The 17,885-nt window shown below is 33.7% G+C and overlaps 1 protein-coding gene and 1 non-coding gene across 6 annotated transcripts in view; one reads left to right on the top strand and one right to left on the bottom strand.

Annotated features, from left to right (window-relative positions):
• The window catches only part of MNAT1 (MNAT1 component of CDK activating kinase), a 198,328-nt gene that overhangs the window by 99,157 nt on the left and 81,286 nt on the right, over positions 1–17,885 (bottom strand). The window lies entirely within an intron of this gene.
• Positions 12,441–12,547, top strand: LOC136172715 (U6 spliceosomal RNA). The gene has a single exon (XR_010664067.1). It is a non-coding gene; the product is annotated as a U6 spliceosomal RNA (small nuclear RNA).

Here is a 17,885-nt window from a genome sequence, read left to right as displayed (position 1 = left end):
GCGAAACACTACTGAAGGACTAGGCACAGCACACAGGCACTAGTGAAGGGAAGCGAGAAAGGATGCACCGCAGAAGGGATTCTGCTTTCAAGCACTGAACAACACATGCTTGTATTTATATTAAACGTAAATTAGGCTCATTTGTTTTAAAATGTTTATATATAAGTGCTTTTTAAATGAAAGTTACCCTAATTCGTTAAAACATACAACTCAATTTCTTTTTAGAAAACATTCACATTCAACTTCGCCACAATACATTTAGGTTGATGCAAATTTCACCTGTACTGAGCTATGCGCTTCATCTTTCTTAGAATCTCTCTTAGAAGTTCAGTCTTCTTTTTTAACAAGGAAAACAAACAAACAAACAAAAACAGTTATCTTGCTCAAAAAAAAAAAAATAAACTATGGCTTGCTTGTCTATAAATCCATGAAAACTGAACAGATTTTAAAATACGAACCAGGAAGACTACTTCAACTGGAAAGAAATCCTAAAAATGTAAAAGTAAGCCACTTTCCTAGAAAGTTGACTTAATAACCAAATCCTTAAATCACATTTTACTACAGTTTAACTGATCATTTTTCATACTCGACAGATATGTTTTATGTTTATGACATGAACTACATAAGCAATTCAGAAAAAAAATCACCTTCTTGGTATAAATTTTTCATCTGAGAACATTATGTGTTCAATAAGCATAAAAATGGTTCTACAATACAGGAGTACACAGACTACCACACAATTTGTTTTTGTTTTTAAAAATTAAAAAAACTAACTTTATTTTATAACTTTTATAAATACATAAATACACACAGAAATAAATGAGAGGTCCATTTAGTAAACCAGTGCACTAGAAGACAAAGAAAGCAATTAGTATGGGAGAGTTTAATGAACACAGCTTTAAAGCCCTTCTGGAAATTACAGGCTTGATAAAAGCACTAACGTTCTACCAGTTGCTGAAACAGGTGCTACTGCCAATCAACTGCATTTGCTGAAGCTGAAGCATAAAGACATTAATTAATCTCTATACTGAAATCAATGGCTGCCTGCCATTTTGATTATCATTTTTTTAAAAAGGGAAAAAGATACAGTCCTTATATGGCCAAATACAACTCTAGGTAAACTACAATTCTAGGTAAGTGCTCTATCTACTTACTTAGTTATATTATTTCTGGTGTTCTTTATTCTAAGCCCAAAACTTCAGTAGGTTGGAGTCATGGGTCTTACAGTCTCTCCACCTGTTATTTCCAGTACCACAAAGAATATGAGAGTATTTGTGAGATACTTAGGGAGAAAGAGCCCTTCTTTGTTGTTGTTCATTTTGAACCTTTCTATCAAGAGATACATGACTCACGGAGGCATTCTTTAGGTCACATCTGCCTTTTCATTAGAACTTACCCACACTCCCCTATCCCAGCTCTCAAAACACACACACACATACCACATACCATACACCACATGCAATGCACACACCATACACTGCACGCACGCACACCCCTAAATATTGTCCTACCACCACCATCATCATCATCACCTACCTTTATCATGTGAACTCTGTTCAGAGCACTGCTCAGAATTTAACAAAGATAACAATATTTAATGCTTCCAAGTCTGGGCAATTTTTACAAAACTGATTCTGAAGTTCTTTTAAAATATGCTGGGACACGATGCCAAAGAAATTGTTTCACATCCATTTGAAAACATGTAAATATATATATATATAAAGTGAAAAATGTATGTGGGGGTTCTTTTTATGATTTTCCATCCTTTCAATGTTTCTAGTTAACACTGATCCTTGAATCTTAAGTAACACTATCTGTTCTACATGTTTTTAAAGTTGTTTTCATTCAACTCTACATGCCTGTGACCTCCACAATGACCTCTACAAAAGCAGTTGTGCACTTTACTGTGGTGCAAATCCTCACAGACAAGTTGAACCTGTTCTTTTTGGCGCAGAGCCCTTTCGCTGAACACACAGCTGAGATTTATTATAAAAGGGGAACTAAGGGGCATTATTGCACAACATTTATCCTTCACATACAGCCAAGTATAATCTTTTACAACCTTTGAGAGCTCTTAAATAAACAGATCTTCTCTTAATTGCATAAAGAGTTTCTTATTTGTCACCAATCATATGGCATATTGAGATTCATTTTACATTAAGGAAAAGCTAGCACAAAAAACATACATTCTAAAAAGCTGTTAGTCTCATAGTATTTATTCAAAAATGATAATACTCTGAACACTCAGACCTAAGGATACTTTGAATACTCAGACCTTGCTGTTTTTAGCAAGTTCAACACAGGTAATGAACGCCTGTCTTCAAGGATTTATACTTTTAATAGGTTTAAGAAATCTTTCTATAGCACTTCTATGGGTCTTTTGAAAACATTTCAGAGAAAATATTAACCTTTACTTTTATACTGTTTTGTGTTTTCTTTTTAACTTCAAAGTTCAATTTTAATTAGCTTTCCCATAGAATTTTATAAACAGTTACCATTTCTAAAGAATTTTGAACTGAGCTCTGATACACATAGCTGCTACCAGGCAGATCTCACTTCAACAGCAGATCTGATACTGTGGGGGAAGAGAAATTTCATGAATTCTAAGAAGTATCTCTTAGAACAGAAATTACCACACCATTTATATTAATTCTTCAGGATTTGCTAATTGATTCATCATCAAGACTTGCCTGTGGAAAACAAAGAAACTACTATAACCTCAAGTATTCTATCCTGAAAGTCAGGTTCAAACTAGCTTATCAGCCAACTGCTCAACATAAAGGAAACTACAATATGTTGATTCAGGTGAATATTTCCTTGCTCTAACTTCTTCTGATCTTTTTCACTACTATTAAGTGTACAAATAATCGGGGAAATGCCTGTAGACTTATGGGAGGGGGGCAGAGTGCATTGTTTAATGGACATAGGACTTCAATTTTATAAGATGAAAAAAATTACAGAGACTGATAGTGGTGGTTGCACAACAATATGAATGTATTTAACACTATTGAACTGTATACTTAAAAATGGTTAAGATGGTAAATCATATGTATTTTACCAGAATAAATTCAGTTTAATTTAAAAGATAAAATTATTATTTTTTAAAGGTTGATTCATGAGTTTATTTTTAATGGTGAAAAAATCTAATGTTATATTTTTAGGAATCAGGGGTTCCTAGTGAGAAAACAGACATATTCACAGATGATACCAAATATATTCTGTAAAGACAAACTAAGTAAAGAGTTAAATAAGAAATTTCTTTCAGTTAAATTAAACATTTTAAGCAACATATTTATATTGCTCCAGACCTAAGAAAAGATGTTTTAAACAATCTGTCTCTCTAACACTCTCTCCTTCTGTCTGGGGAATACAAGTAGATTTTCATGAGTTTGGATATTTTTAAACTTCGTCACTAAAACAGAAAAAAATTTTTTATGTAAATATGTAGTCTTTCAGAAAAAACTTATATTAAATTTTAATTGTTTTTGCTAGCATTACATCTTTAAGTAGATGTAATTAGTATGCTAGAAATCACTAACCAGTTTCATTCATAATGTTTATACTACTTGAGGAAACATAAAAATTGATGACAATAACTATAAAACATGAAACAAATACATAAAAAAAAGTCTCAAGACTGATCTTACACAATGTTCTAACACTATGTCAACACCGGTGGTATTTTTTAAATACCTAAGCCCTCTAATTCATTTTGAAATGCATGTGCTTTAAGATTTCCATAATATCCAAAACCACTCTTGATGAAGTCATAACTATAATTAAAAATAACATCCAAAGAACCCATAGTTGTAATGTTAAGCAGGTTAACCCAGGTTAACCTCCAAATAACTTAAAGCAGCTGTAAGAACAATTCCAGTCTCCATTTATTTTGGTTCTTCACACCACAACAGCTTTCTCATCTGTCTCTCTCTTCTTTCTAGCAAGAATGCAAACAAATACACTATCTGCCTATAACTCCTTACTCTTTTAAACTCCTCATACTGTGTCCTCATCGAATAATGCAATGTTTAAAATACAGGCTTTGGAGTCCAAAAAGTCAAATCCCAGCTCTACTATATCATTTTTTTTAACATGCCTCATTTTTACCTGTAAAATTACTTTCATGACTCAAATAAAATATATTTAAAGGACAGGATAGTCTAGTATGTACAAAATGCTACTCTATTATCACCTTTATCAGGAAGAGAAAGAAGAGGAATATTTTGCACCATTGCCATAGACCATCTATTAGTCACTGCCACCAGATAAAATCACCACAGGCAAGTATTAACATATGAATGGTAACCTTTCAAAAGCCTGTCTGTAAGAGCTCAAGACATTTTCCCACAGAAACAAAAGTTTTGAATGACGGTACAATCCTAAAAGTAGGCTAACAATATATAAAACATTATCTTAAATTTAGTAGAGCTCTGGAAGCAATACATGAGAGAAAATAAAGTTTGCTTTCTCTTTCCTGGGTGCAACCCTGGCCTTAGGCAAAACTTCAAATTTCTGAAATTTCAGCTTCCCAGATTTTGCCTTTTGTATTCCTATCCAGATCTACTATCTTTCACAGGCGTTTTATGTCGCCACAGCACTGTAACAGTTCCTAATTAGAAACATTCCACTCAAACCTACTGATTCTCAGTGAGCTCCACGATTTTAGTCACCAACCTACATCTCACCACAGAACTTCCTGATATCACTAAGGTGTCAGAAGTAAAGAAATTGCACTGCATGATTTTACACAGTGGACATCTGGTTTTTATTACATTACTATTGCTTTTAAAAAGAACATTTGTAAAACATATTTTTCTGGAACAAAATACAAAGCAGTAGTTACCTTTTAAATATATGGGCTAAGAAATATTCACTGATCATTTTATACCTTGCATAATGTTTTTGTGTTTTTAGCAAGTGTCCACAAATTATCTGGGCCAAATTTTTCATCTTCATGTTTTCCTATATAAAAATCAGATTCTCAAAAAGCATTAACATTTTTCACAATGAATCAACTATGGTAACATCAGGAATTCCACAATGAAAACTTGGAAGAGTACAGAAGCCCTAGCTAAAATTTGAGTGTCCATAAATAATGAAACTCAGAGAATCCTGTAAGTACACAATATATTAAACATCATCTCCTGTCTTACTGGCCACTTGATTTTGAATCCCTTCTTCAAAATCCCTATATATGACTAAATACCTTACAACGTATCAACCAAAGTACCAGAATAGTTTATAGAGCCAGGCCTCAGTACCTAAATAAATGCATAAAAGTATACACTTAACTGAATGAAGAAGAGATGACACCTATACGACACAACAAAATGTATCTCTATGTGCACAAATCACAATATTTGTCTTACAAAGTTTAACTACAACTCTTCTTGTCTTCATTTTCTTTATCTCATAAGACTCTCTAGGAAATATGATTTTTTTTTTCTTTTTTGGCCATACTATGCGGCATCTTAGTTCCCCAACCAGGGATGGAACCCATGCCCCCTGCAGTGGAAGCACAGAGTCTTAAGCACTGGACTGCCAGGGAAGTCCTGGAAGCATGACTCTTACTGAAGAGAGATATGCTCTTGCTAAGAACAGTGCACTGATATCAATCGCCATGGTAATACAAATACAAATTAATAAATACTTAGGATGCATCTTTAACTAAAGTATTTTAGTCAATAAAGCACTAGATCATTTCTTAACTATGAGCTTACCTAAGGCTTTAACCTAGTCTGCATTCTTGGTTTCTGTTTTCAATAATTCCAAGTGATGGCCAGACTAATGTTTGTTTTTCTATACATCTACCACACAGTATCTACTCAATAGAAATTCCCATAAAATGTGAACCCAATAAAGAATAGAGTTACTTTTAGAGCTTTTACTATCTGCAAAATAAAGTTATGCTTTAAATCATTCTTTAATGACTTGAAAAGTCTTTAATACTTTTTAATAGACTGTATCATTATTTCCTATTAACCTATTTATAATTTCGAACAAATTCTTCTTCCTTTGTGTTTAGACTGCTTAAAATTTTTGGAAAGTCTACATCCAGTTCTAAGACTTATGTTTAGAGTTAGTCACTTAAATCTCTTCCATTTACTCATTTTCAGCTTCTTTACTTTTTAAAAATATTATCTACTATCTTAGCTAGGAATCTGGAAAATAGTTTATAATTCGCAGTATCTAAGAAAATCATTCAAAGAATCTCTTCTGAGCTTACTTTCACTTAATTTCATTTTATTCTCACAAATACCATATTACAAAATATATTCCAGTCAATAAGGAGTATATTATTCCAAATGAAGAAGGTTATTTATCCATGTCTCATAACCATTAACTCATAGAGCCAGAATTTGAACCTCCTCAGTCTGATACTAAAACCCTTATCTATCCCTAATCACACTGCTATCCTTCCTATCGTCTGTAAAAAGGCAAATAAAAGTCTCTTGGTTGTGCCATTAAATAGAATATCAGGAGGATACAATTACCTTCCATTACCTTTTATTCTCAACCCAAATGCCCCTATTGGAAAAGTACAGTTGCTACTATATAGAACACAAGGAAAATAACTTGATAATCTTTGATAAAACACAGTGGGACTTTGCTAGAACTAGTGACAGCTATAAAAAAAACTATGCAAAATTATTTACCATTTCAAGGACAAGAGGTCTTGCACCACAAATAGATGATTATATTTATGGATCTAATTTCTTTTTTTTTCCCATTTATTTTTAATAGTTGGAGCCTAATTACTTTACAATATTGTAGTGGTTTTTGCCATACATTGACATAAATCAGCCATGGATTTACATGTGTTTCCCATCCCGATCCCCACTCCCGCCTCCCTCTGCATACCATTCACCATTGCAACAAAAAGAATAAAATACTTAGGAGTATATCTACCTAAAGAAACAAAAGACCTATACATAGAAAACTATAAAACACTGATGAAAGAAATCAAAGAGGACACAAATAGATGAAGAAATATACCGTGTTCATGGATTGGAAGAATCAATATTGTGGATCTAATTTCTGAAACTAAATCATCACTATAGAAATAAAAAGACTATTTTATAGAACCATGTCATTATCAATAATCCTCTTAGTATACACAAAGGCAATATAAGAGTTCCTACCCATGATCCTATGGGTTGGTTCAAGGTCTAATGTTATTTCCTTTATCAAATACTTTTTCCTTCTTTCATTTCCATCTTTACCTGTCTCTCTCCTACTTCACATGTTTAACTCAAGAAACACTCTGGTATAATGTTAAGAATCTGAAGGTTTATATTCTGATTCTGACTTCCATTGTCCTCCTAGGCATAGAAGACATATTAGTAAAAAAGGACAAAGAGGTAGGATCAATAATACTGATGTTGCTTATTTATATGTAAGTACATTCGGTGGCATAAAATACTCTCCAATTACAAGATCTCATTAAAGTGACTACAGATACAGAAATCTAGCACCACAGGCATTTCAAACAACTCAATATACTAATTTTAGATGTATTCTAAAAAATTCATATACATTAAATAACATTCATTTTTATAGCAGAATATAATCAGTAAAACTATAAAATAGGAAGCTTTGAAGGAATGTTTGTCACTTATTTGAATTAGCACTTTTCAATTTAAATATATGATCCCTCAAATGTAAAGTCAAAATATGATCTGAAAGAAGGCACTGTTATCTATCTTATGAAAAAGTAAGCCCTAAATAAAATTCCAGCAAAATTATCTATAATCGTGTTTATATTATATGAATGATTTGCTGTTTCTCAAAAACAGCATGTGGAAACTAAGTAATTCTCAAACTTGCAAAGTATTTCCATGTGCTTAACAAGAAAACTATCCAAAACAAACAATGCTTAAGAAATATTTTATTATTTTTATTACCCTACCATCTGTTTTAGTCCTTTTTTCCCCCTTTGGTTTCACTCACCTTCTTTCTTTCTGTTGCCTGCCTATTGCTCATAGTAGCACTTCTAAAGAATAAGGCAGCAAAATTATATAGCGTGTCGGGGACTTTAGTCCCAGATATTACTTGACAATGACATAGTCTAGAGTTAAATATCTAAGAACATAAACTCCTAAATAAGTTAATACACATCTCAATGAAAATACTAAATATACTATGGTATCTTTCACCTAGTCTTCAAGATTATCATTCAATATTCACCAAAGGGAAAATATAGCAAGATCCTGTGTTTCTTAAAAAAAGTTAATACCTTTATTACTATAAGCCTTAATTTTACATGTGTTTTTATCTAACAAATATATAGAAAATAGATATATATGGTGTATGTACATAAAATCTGATGAGGCAGCAGAAAAATTTAAAAGCACAACATGAAGTAAAACAAAAAACTAAAACACTATTACCATTTCTCACTAGCAAAGATGCTTAAGTAGCCCCTCCACAAACAGGTATTGTTGAATTCCATGGCTATGAAAATGTGAGGAAAAAGGCAAATATATAAAGAAATAAGTTATGATTATAAATATTTTTAAAACAGAGTAAAAACATGTATAATCTTCCTTTAAAACTTACCTCTTTATACTAAAGCCCAAAAGAGGTGACAAAATCAGGGAAGCTGAAGCCCTACTGGGCTCTAAAAGTGTAGAAAGACAAAGAGAACATCGTGAAAGCAGTAAATGAAAAAATGACTATTGACATATAAGGGGACCCCAATAAGATCATCTGACTTCTAATCAGAAACCACAGAAGTCTGAATGTGGTAGGATGATATATTAAAAATCCTGAAAGAAAAATACTGTCAACTAAGAATTCTTTGTCCAACAAAACAGAGGCAAAATAAAGACATTTCAAGATAAACAAAGACTGAGTAATTTTTTGAGAGCACACATGCACCACAAAAAATAATAATAGTACTAAAGAAGTCTTTCAGGCTAAAATGAAATAAAAGCAGGTAGTAACTAAACTGTCACAAAGAAATAAAGAACATTAAAGGGGTAATTATATGGGTAAGTATAAAAGACATGAAAAAAACCTTTCTCCCCTTTATCTTCCCTTGTTTTTAAAATAACTGAAAAAATGGTAAAACAGTGTAATTTGGCTTTTAACATATAAAAGATATATGACAATAATAGCACACAAGAGTAAAAATAAATGGAGTTAATTTGGATCAAAGATTCTATATTACTGGTATTGAATTAATATTAACATGAAGTAGTATGCAATAAGTTAAGATGCATACTGTAACTTTAAAAAGTAACTCAGCAAAATACAGCAAAAAAAATTTTAATGTTGAAACACAAAACAAAGCAATAAAAAAATGAACAAAATGGACATGTGACATATAGAAAACAAATATAAAAGTGGCTAATGTAAACTAAATCATATCTATAATTACATTAACTATAAGTGGGTAAATACACCAATCAAACAGCAAAGACTGTCAGATTGGAAAAACAAATCCAACTACACAATGTCTATAAAAGACACATCAGGATCACACACACAGAATAGACTGAAAACAAAAATGCGGAACAAGATAAACTGTGTAAATAAAAACCATCAGAGAGCCACAAAGTAGTCTTAAAGAAAAAAACTGTTACATAACTGAAGACAAAACTAGACAATTCAACAGTAAAAGTTTCACTATTCCAATCTCAGTAACTGACAATCTTGACCAAAAACCAGTGAGGATATAGAATATTTAAACAATATCATTAATCAATCAACATGATGCAACATCCAGCACTCCACCCAAACAACAGTAAAATACATATTAGTTCGAAGTTCACATAAAAAATTTTCCACAATAGAAAATATATTGGGTCATAAAGTAAGTATCAATAAGTTTAACAGGATTAGACTCATACAACATAGTTCTCTAACGACAAAAGACTTAAACTGGAAATCAACAAGAAAAAATAATTTAGGAAATTTACAAATATTTGGAAATTAAACAACACACTGCTAAATAACTGATGGTCAAAGAAGAAATAACAAGAAAAATAAGAAAATATTTTCAACTATATAAAAATTAAAACACAAATTATTAGGGCAGCTAAAGCAGTGCAGACAGGGATTTAGAGCTTTAAATTCCATTCTAGGAAAGAAGAAAGATCTCAAAGCAATAACTTAAGCTTCCCTCTTAAGAAATGGGGAAAAGAAGAGCAAAGTAAGGAGAAAGGATATAATAAATATTAGACTAAAAATCAATAAAACAGAAATCAGAAACAACAGGGAAAAAAATCAATAAAGCCAAGGATGATTCTTAGAAAAGATCAACAAAACTGCCACAGTGATAGCTTGACTGACCAAGAGTAAAAAAGACACAAACTATCCAAGTAGGAAATGAAAGAAGTGACATCCCACCTGACCCTACAGAATTTCAACTTAAATGAAGTCAATCAATTCCAAGGAAGACTCAAATTACTAACAGGGAGACAGTGACAGAGGAAATGAGAGGGAAAGAAGAGGAGAGAGAGGGGAAGGAAAAACAAAAGAAAATGAAAACGTCTAAACAGACCATACAAAGTAAGGAAATTTAAAAGTACTCAGAAAACTTCCCATTTAAGAAAAACCAAAGCCAGATAGTCTCACTGGTGAAATCTATCAAATTTAAAAGAAGGAATACTACCAATTCATTACAAATTCCTCAAGAAAACAAAAAAGTAGGAAGTATTTTCCAACTTGTTCTATGAAGCCAATATTCCCTGACACCAAAATCAGGCAGTCATGTTGTAACATGAATGCAGCATTAAAAGTATTCTGTTAAGGATGTTAGATTAAAAGACTACATATTATACAATTCCATGTACAGAAAAATGTGCCAAAAAAATCAAAGACAACTCTATAGAGACAGAAAGCAGAGAAATGGTCTTAGAGTAGGAAGAAGAACTGCAAACTATCACAGGAATATTTCTGGGGTGATGAAATACAGTAGTCCCCTACATATGAATGAGTTCTATTCTGAGAACAAAGTTAGCCTAGGTACCCAACTTACACAATCAGCCATATAGTACTGTACTGTAATGAGTTTATCATAATTTTCACATACATAATACATAGAAAACAAACACAAGAAATAAAACATTTTTAATCTTACAATACACTACTTCAAAAAGTACACTAGTACAGTACAACAGGCGGCATACAAGGGCTAGCTAGCATCGAGTGAACAAGGCAAGCAGAGTCACTGATTGGAGGAGAGATGGGGGTAGAAGATGTGCGAGCTGAAGGATCATTAGCAACAGGAGACAGAGGGCAAGCTACAATTTCACTCTCACCTGACACTAATGGAATGCATGTTCACATTTGAAAGCTCTCAACTTGAAGGTTCCTATGTAGGGAATTAACTGTATTCTAAAACTGTATTATGGTTGTGTATCTCTTAAATATCACTAAAAATCATTAAATTATAAACTTAATACAAGTGGATTTTAATGTATGAAATTATTCTTCGATAATCTTGTTCCAGAAAAAAACTGATTCATTGAATAAATCAACAGTTTCTTGTTAGACCTATCAAAATAAAAGAGAATACTGGAAATTTTAAAAGAAATATTACTCTAACACTTACATGCATTAAAAGAATTTTGAGGAAATATTACAAACATCTTTATGCCAACAAATATGAAATGCTTAAATTTCTTGAAAACAACAACTTAAAAAAAAGAACATCTAATAGCATACATCTATTTATATAAATTTAGTTGACCAAAAACCTACATGCAAACAAAATTAGAGTACCAGATTGGTTTCGCTAGTGAAATCTATAAACATTTTTGGAAGAAACCACACCACCTTATTACAAACTCTTTCAAGTACATGGGAGGAGACCCCACTTTCAAATAAGACCAAGTGGGCTGACAAAACTGTTCTAGGCATTACTGGTAAAAATGTGGTAACAGTATTACCCTGATACCACAGACAAAGACATCTAAAGGCAAAGAACACTGTGGACCAATACTCCCCATAAATGCAGACATAAAAAATTCTTAATAAAAGTATTAGCAAATTAAATATACATGTATCACAACTATGGAGAATGATGCAGAATATATCACAGTAACATAAAGCTAATTTAACATTTGAAAATTTAACTAACAACATTAACAATATAATGCACTGTAATGAAGAAAAATCATATTCAACATAGTAAAAAAGCATCTGAAAAACATCAATATCCACTCAAAAATTTTCTAAAATTACTGTACACAAAAAATAAGATGAACTTTCCTCACTCTTATTGGAGGCATCCATGAAAATTCTACAACTAATATGATATATAATGTTCAAAGACTAAATGATTTTCCCTTTCAGTAGAGAATAAGGCATTGCAATATGGCAAGACAAAGAAAAAAAAGGCAGAAAGGAAGAAGTAAAACTGTCTCCACATGTACATGGCATGAATACCCCCCCAAAAAAACTCTAAAAGCAACTACTAAAAATAATAAGTAGTGCTCGCTTCAGCAGCACATATACTAAAATTGGAACAATACAGAGAAGATTAGCATGGCTACTGCGCGAGGATGATACTCAAATTCGTGAAGTGTTCCATATTTTTGAATGTATGGGTATGAATGATCAAGTCCTTTGTGAATATTTCAACCATGTAGGCAAATTCTTAAAGTTCACATCATTAAATAAAACCTGATTCTTCTAAAAATAAATAAATAAATAAATAAAAATAATAAGTAGAATGAGCCAGAGCACAAGACATAAAAAGTTCACACTTGGAGTAAGCATAAGAAAAATGAAATTTCAAGTAACTATTTCCTTGAAATATTTCAATGCAAAGAAATAGAGGATAATTTATTTCAATGAAAAGAAATAAATTTATTATATTTATCAATTATTTATTTATAAAATAATTATCAAATAAATTTATTTATCAAATAAATATATATCAATGCAAAGAAATAAATCTATTTATTTATTTATAAATTTATTTATCAAGTAAGTTTATTTATCAGTAAACTGGAATAAATTTATTTCAATTCAAAGAAATAGAGGAAAACAATACAATGGGAAATACTAGAGATCTCTTCAAGAAAATTAGAGATACCAAGGGAACATTTCATGCAAAGATGGGCACAATAAAGGACAGAAATGGTATGGATCTAACAGTAGCAGAAGATATTAAGAAGAGGCGGCAAGAATACACAGAAGAACTATACAAAAAAGACCTTTATCACCCAGATAACCACAATGGTGTGATCACTCACCTAGAGCCAGATATCCTGGAATGTGAAGTCTTAGGAAGCCTTAGGGGCCTTAGGAAGCATCACTATGAACAAAGCTAGTAGAGGTGATGGAATTCCAGGTGAGCTATTTCAAATCCTAAAAGATGATGCTGTGAAAGTGTTGCATTCAATACGCCATCAAATTTGGAAAACTCAACACTGGCCACAGGACTGCAAAAGGTCAGTTTATATCCCAATCCCAAACAAAGGCAATGCTAAAGAATGTTCAAACTACCATACAATTGCACTCATCTCACATGCTAGCAAAGTAATGCTCAAAATTCTCCAAGCCAGGCTTCAATGATACATGAAGCGTGAACTTCCAGATGTTCAGGCTGGATTTAGAAAACAGAGGAACCAGAGACCAAATTGCCAACATATGATGGATCACAGAAAAAGCAAGAGAGTTCCAGAAAAATATCTACTTCTCCTTTATTGACTACGCCAAAGCCTTTGACTCTGTAGACCACAACAAGCTGTGGAAAATTCTTCAAGAGATGGGAATATGAGACCATCTTACCTGCCTCCTGCGAAATCTGTATGCAGGTCAAGAAGCAGCAGCTAGAACTGGACATCGAACAATGGACTGGTTCCAAATTAGAAAAGGAGTACAGTGCTATATATTGTCACCCTGCTTATTTAGCTTCTATGCAGAGTACATCATGTGAAATGCTGGGCTGGGTGAAGCTCAAACTGGAATCAAGATTACCGGGGCAAATATCAATAACCTCAGATATGCAGATGACACCACTGTCATGACAGAAAGTGAAAAGGAACCAAAGAGCCTCATGATGAAAGTGAAAGAGGAGAGTGAAAAAGTTGACTTAAAACTCAACATTCAAAAAAAGAAGATCATGGAATCCGGTCCCATCACTTCATGGCAAACAGATGGAGAAACAATGAAAACAGTGACAGACTTTATTTTCTCGGGCTCTAAACTCACTGCAGACGATGACTACAGCCATGAAATTAAAAGACGCTTGCTCCTTGGAAGAAAAGCTATGACCAACTAGACAGCGTATTAGAAAGCAGACATTCCTTTGCCCACAAAGGTCCATCTAGTCAGAGCTATGGTTTTTCCAGTAGCCATATACACATGTGAGAGCTGGACCATAAAGAAGGCTGAGCATCAAAGAATTGGTGTTTTTGAACCTTGGTGTTGGAGAAGACTCTTGAGAGTCCCTTGGACTGTAAGGAGACCAAGCCAGTCAATCCTAATGGAAAGTCAGTAGAAGGACTGAATAGTCATTGGAATATTCATTGGAAGGACTGATGATGAAGTTCCAATACTTTGCCTGCCTGATGCGAAGAGTCAACTCACTGGAAAAGACCCTGTTGCTGGGAAAGACTAAAGGCAGGAGAAGGGGATGACAGAGGACAAAATGGTTGAATGGAATCACTGACTCAATGGACATGAGTTTAAGCAAGTTCTGGGAGATGGTGAAGGACAGGGAAACCTGGCGTGCTTCAATCCACAGGGGTGCAAAAAATCGGACACAACTGAGCGACTGACTTTGATTTGTTACTGAGTTACTGGAACTGAATAGGGAGAATAGAAGTAACATACAATCAAGTAAGTTTAAATAAAGGTTCCAAATGTGCACAAGCAACCCAATGGAGAAAAGAAAGTATTTTCAACAAATAGTACTGGAAAAACTATATGATCATATGCAAAAACTGGACCCCATATGTACTTTACATCATACATAAAACTTAATCCAAGATGGATCAAGGATCTACCTATAAAATAAAAAACCATAAAGCTTACAAATACAAGAATATTTTTTGACTTTAGGAAATTTAAAGGTCGATTACAGCTTCCCTGGTAGCTCAGACAGTAAATCGTCTGCCTACAATGAGAGAGACCTGGGTTCAATCCCTGGGTCGGGAAGATCCCCTGGAGAAGAAAATGGCAACCCACTCCAGTACTCTTGCCTAGAAAATCCCATGGACTGAGGAGCCTGGTAGGCTACAGTCCATGGGGTTGCAAAGAGGCGACACGACTGAGCGACTTCACTTCACTTTTTTTTTTTTTTTTTTTTTACTTCACTTCTATACTTACAGAAAATAGAAGGGGAATAACCTTAAAAGAAAAAAAATCCATAAATGAGCCTTAATCTAAATCAAAACATTGGATCATCAAAACATGCCATTAAGAAAACAAAAAAGTAGAGAATTCTCTGACAGTCCAGAGAATTTGGGCCTTGCCAATGGTCCAGGTTCAATTCCTGGTCAAGGAACTAAGATCCCACAAAACGCATGACCCCCAAAAAAAAAAATTTTTTTTTTTAAGAAAATGAAAAAGTAAGCTACAGACTCGGATACATTATTTGTAAAACAGATTATCTGACAAAAGACTTGTATGCAACATTTTAATTCTCAAGGAAATACAAATTAAGATTAAGATCACAATGACATACCATTAAACACCCACCAAAAGAGCTAAAATTCAAAATGTTGACAGCATTAAGTAATGACAAAAAGTGGCATAATCAAAACTCTCATACTACTGGTGTGAGTATAAAGCTGTGCAGTTGCCACAGAAAAAAATGATCGGTATTTTCTTCTAAAATTTAAATACATATACCATAAACAAAAAATTTCACTCATATTCTGAACTAAGACTTTAAAACATGTGTTTACATCATCAGTAGAAAAGATGGAAAGCCCAGATATAAACCCACACACCTATGGTCAATTAATCTACAACAAAGGAAGCAAGAATATACAATGGAGAAAATAGTCTCTTCAAAAAGAGGTGCTGGGAAAACTGAACAACTACAAGTAAAAGAATGTAGACCATTCTCTAACACCACATACAAAAACAAACTCAAAATGGATTAATGGTCTAAATATAAGACCAGATACTATAAAACTTAGAGGAAAACATAGACAGAACACTCTGTGACATAAATTTCAGCACCTACCTCCTAGAGTAATGAAAATAAAAATAAACCAATGGGACCTAATTAAATTTAAAGCTTTTGCACAGCAAGTGAAAGTTGCTCAGTTGTGTCTGACTCTTTACAACCCCATGCACTATACAGTCCATGGAATTCTCTGGGCCAGAATTCTCTAGGCCAGAATATTGGAGTGGGTAGCCTTTCCCTTCTCCAGGAGATCTTCCCAACCCAGGGATCGAACCCAGGTCTCCCACATTGCAGGTGGATTCTTTACCAGATGAGCCACAAAGGAAGTCCTTTGCACAGCAAATGAAACCATAAGCAAAATGAAAAGACAACCCACAGAATGGGAGATAGTATTCGTGAAAGAAGTGACCAAACAATGAATTAAATCTCCAAAATAAACAAAGGGCCCATGCAGCTCAATATCAATAAAACAACCCAATCAAAAAATGGGCAAAAGATCTAACTAGACATTTCTCCAAAGAAAACATACAGATGGCCAAGAGGCACATGAATGGCCGGTCAGAATGGTCATCACCAAAAGGCCAAGAATAATAAATACTGGAGAGGGTGTGGAGAAAAGGGAACCCTGCCACAGTATTGGTTGGAAAGTGAATTGGTCAAAGCTATGGTTTTTCTAGTAGTCATGTACAGATGTGAGAGCTGGACTGTAAGAAGGCTGAACACTGAAGAATTGATGCTTTTAAATTGTGGTGCTGGAGAACACTGTTGAGAGTCCTTTGGACTGCAAGGAGATGAAACCAGTCAATCTTAGAGAAAATCAACCCGGAATATTCACTGGAAGAACTGATGCTGAAGCTGAAGTTCCAATGCTTTGGCCACCTAATGCAAAGCACTGACTCATTAGAAAAGACTCTAATGCTGCGAAAGATTGAAGGCAAAAGGAGAAGGGGGCAGCAGAAGTTGAGATAGTTAGGTAGCATCACCGACTCAATGGACATTAATTGAGCAAGCTGAGCCTGGCATGCTGCAATCCATTGGGTCACAGAGAGTCAAACACAACTTAGTGACTAAACAACAATGACAAAATAGTACAACCATTGTGGAGAATAATATGAAAGTTCCTTAAAAAACTAAAACTAGAACTACCAGAAGATCCAATAATGCCATTTCTGGGCATATATCCGGAAAATACTACAATTTGAAGAGATACCTGCACCCCATGTTCACTGCAGCACTATTTACAATAGGTACATTATGGAAGCAACCTTAATGCCCATCAACAGAGGAATGGATAAAGAAGATTTGATATATTTACACAATAGAATATTAACCATACAAATGAGTGAAATAATGCCATTTGCAGCATGCTCGCTCAGTCATTCAGTTGTTTTAGACTCTTTGTGACCCTATGGACTATAGCCACCAGGATTCTCCCATGGACAGAGGATATGGTCTCCCATGGAATACTGGAGTGGGTTGCCATTTCCTACTTCAGGGGATCTTCCCAACTCAGGGATTGAACCCACATCTCCTGCACTGACAGGTGGATTCTTTACCACTGAGCCACCTGAGAAGCCAAAGTAAGCCAGACAGAGAAAGACAAATATCATATGATGTCATTCATACATGGACTCTAAAAAAAAAACGATACAAGCAAACATTTACAAAACAAACAGATTCACAGACTTTGAAAACAAACTTATGGTTACCCAAGGGGAAGGGGGGGATAAATTAGGAGTTTGGAATTAATATATACACATTACTATTTCATATATGGATATATATATTT

Source organism: Muntiacus reevesi, chromosome 7, assembly GCF_963930625.1.
Source record: "Muntiacus reevesi chromosome 7, mMunRee1.1, whole genome shotgun sequence".
In the NCBI taxonomy this organism is placed as follows: domain Eukaryota; kingdom Metazoa; phylum Chordata; class Mammalia; order Artiodactyla; family Cervidae; genus Muntiacus; species Muntiacus reevesi.
Note: the sequence above shows the minus strand (reverse complement) of the source record. Positions and strands in the feature narration are given on the sequence as shown.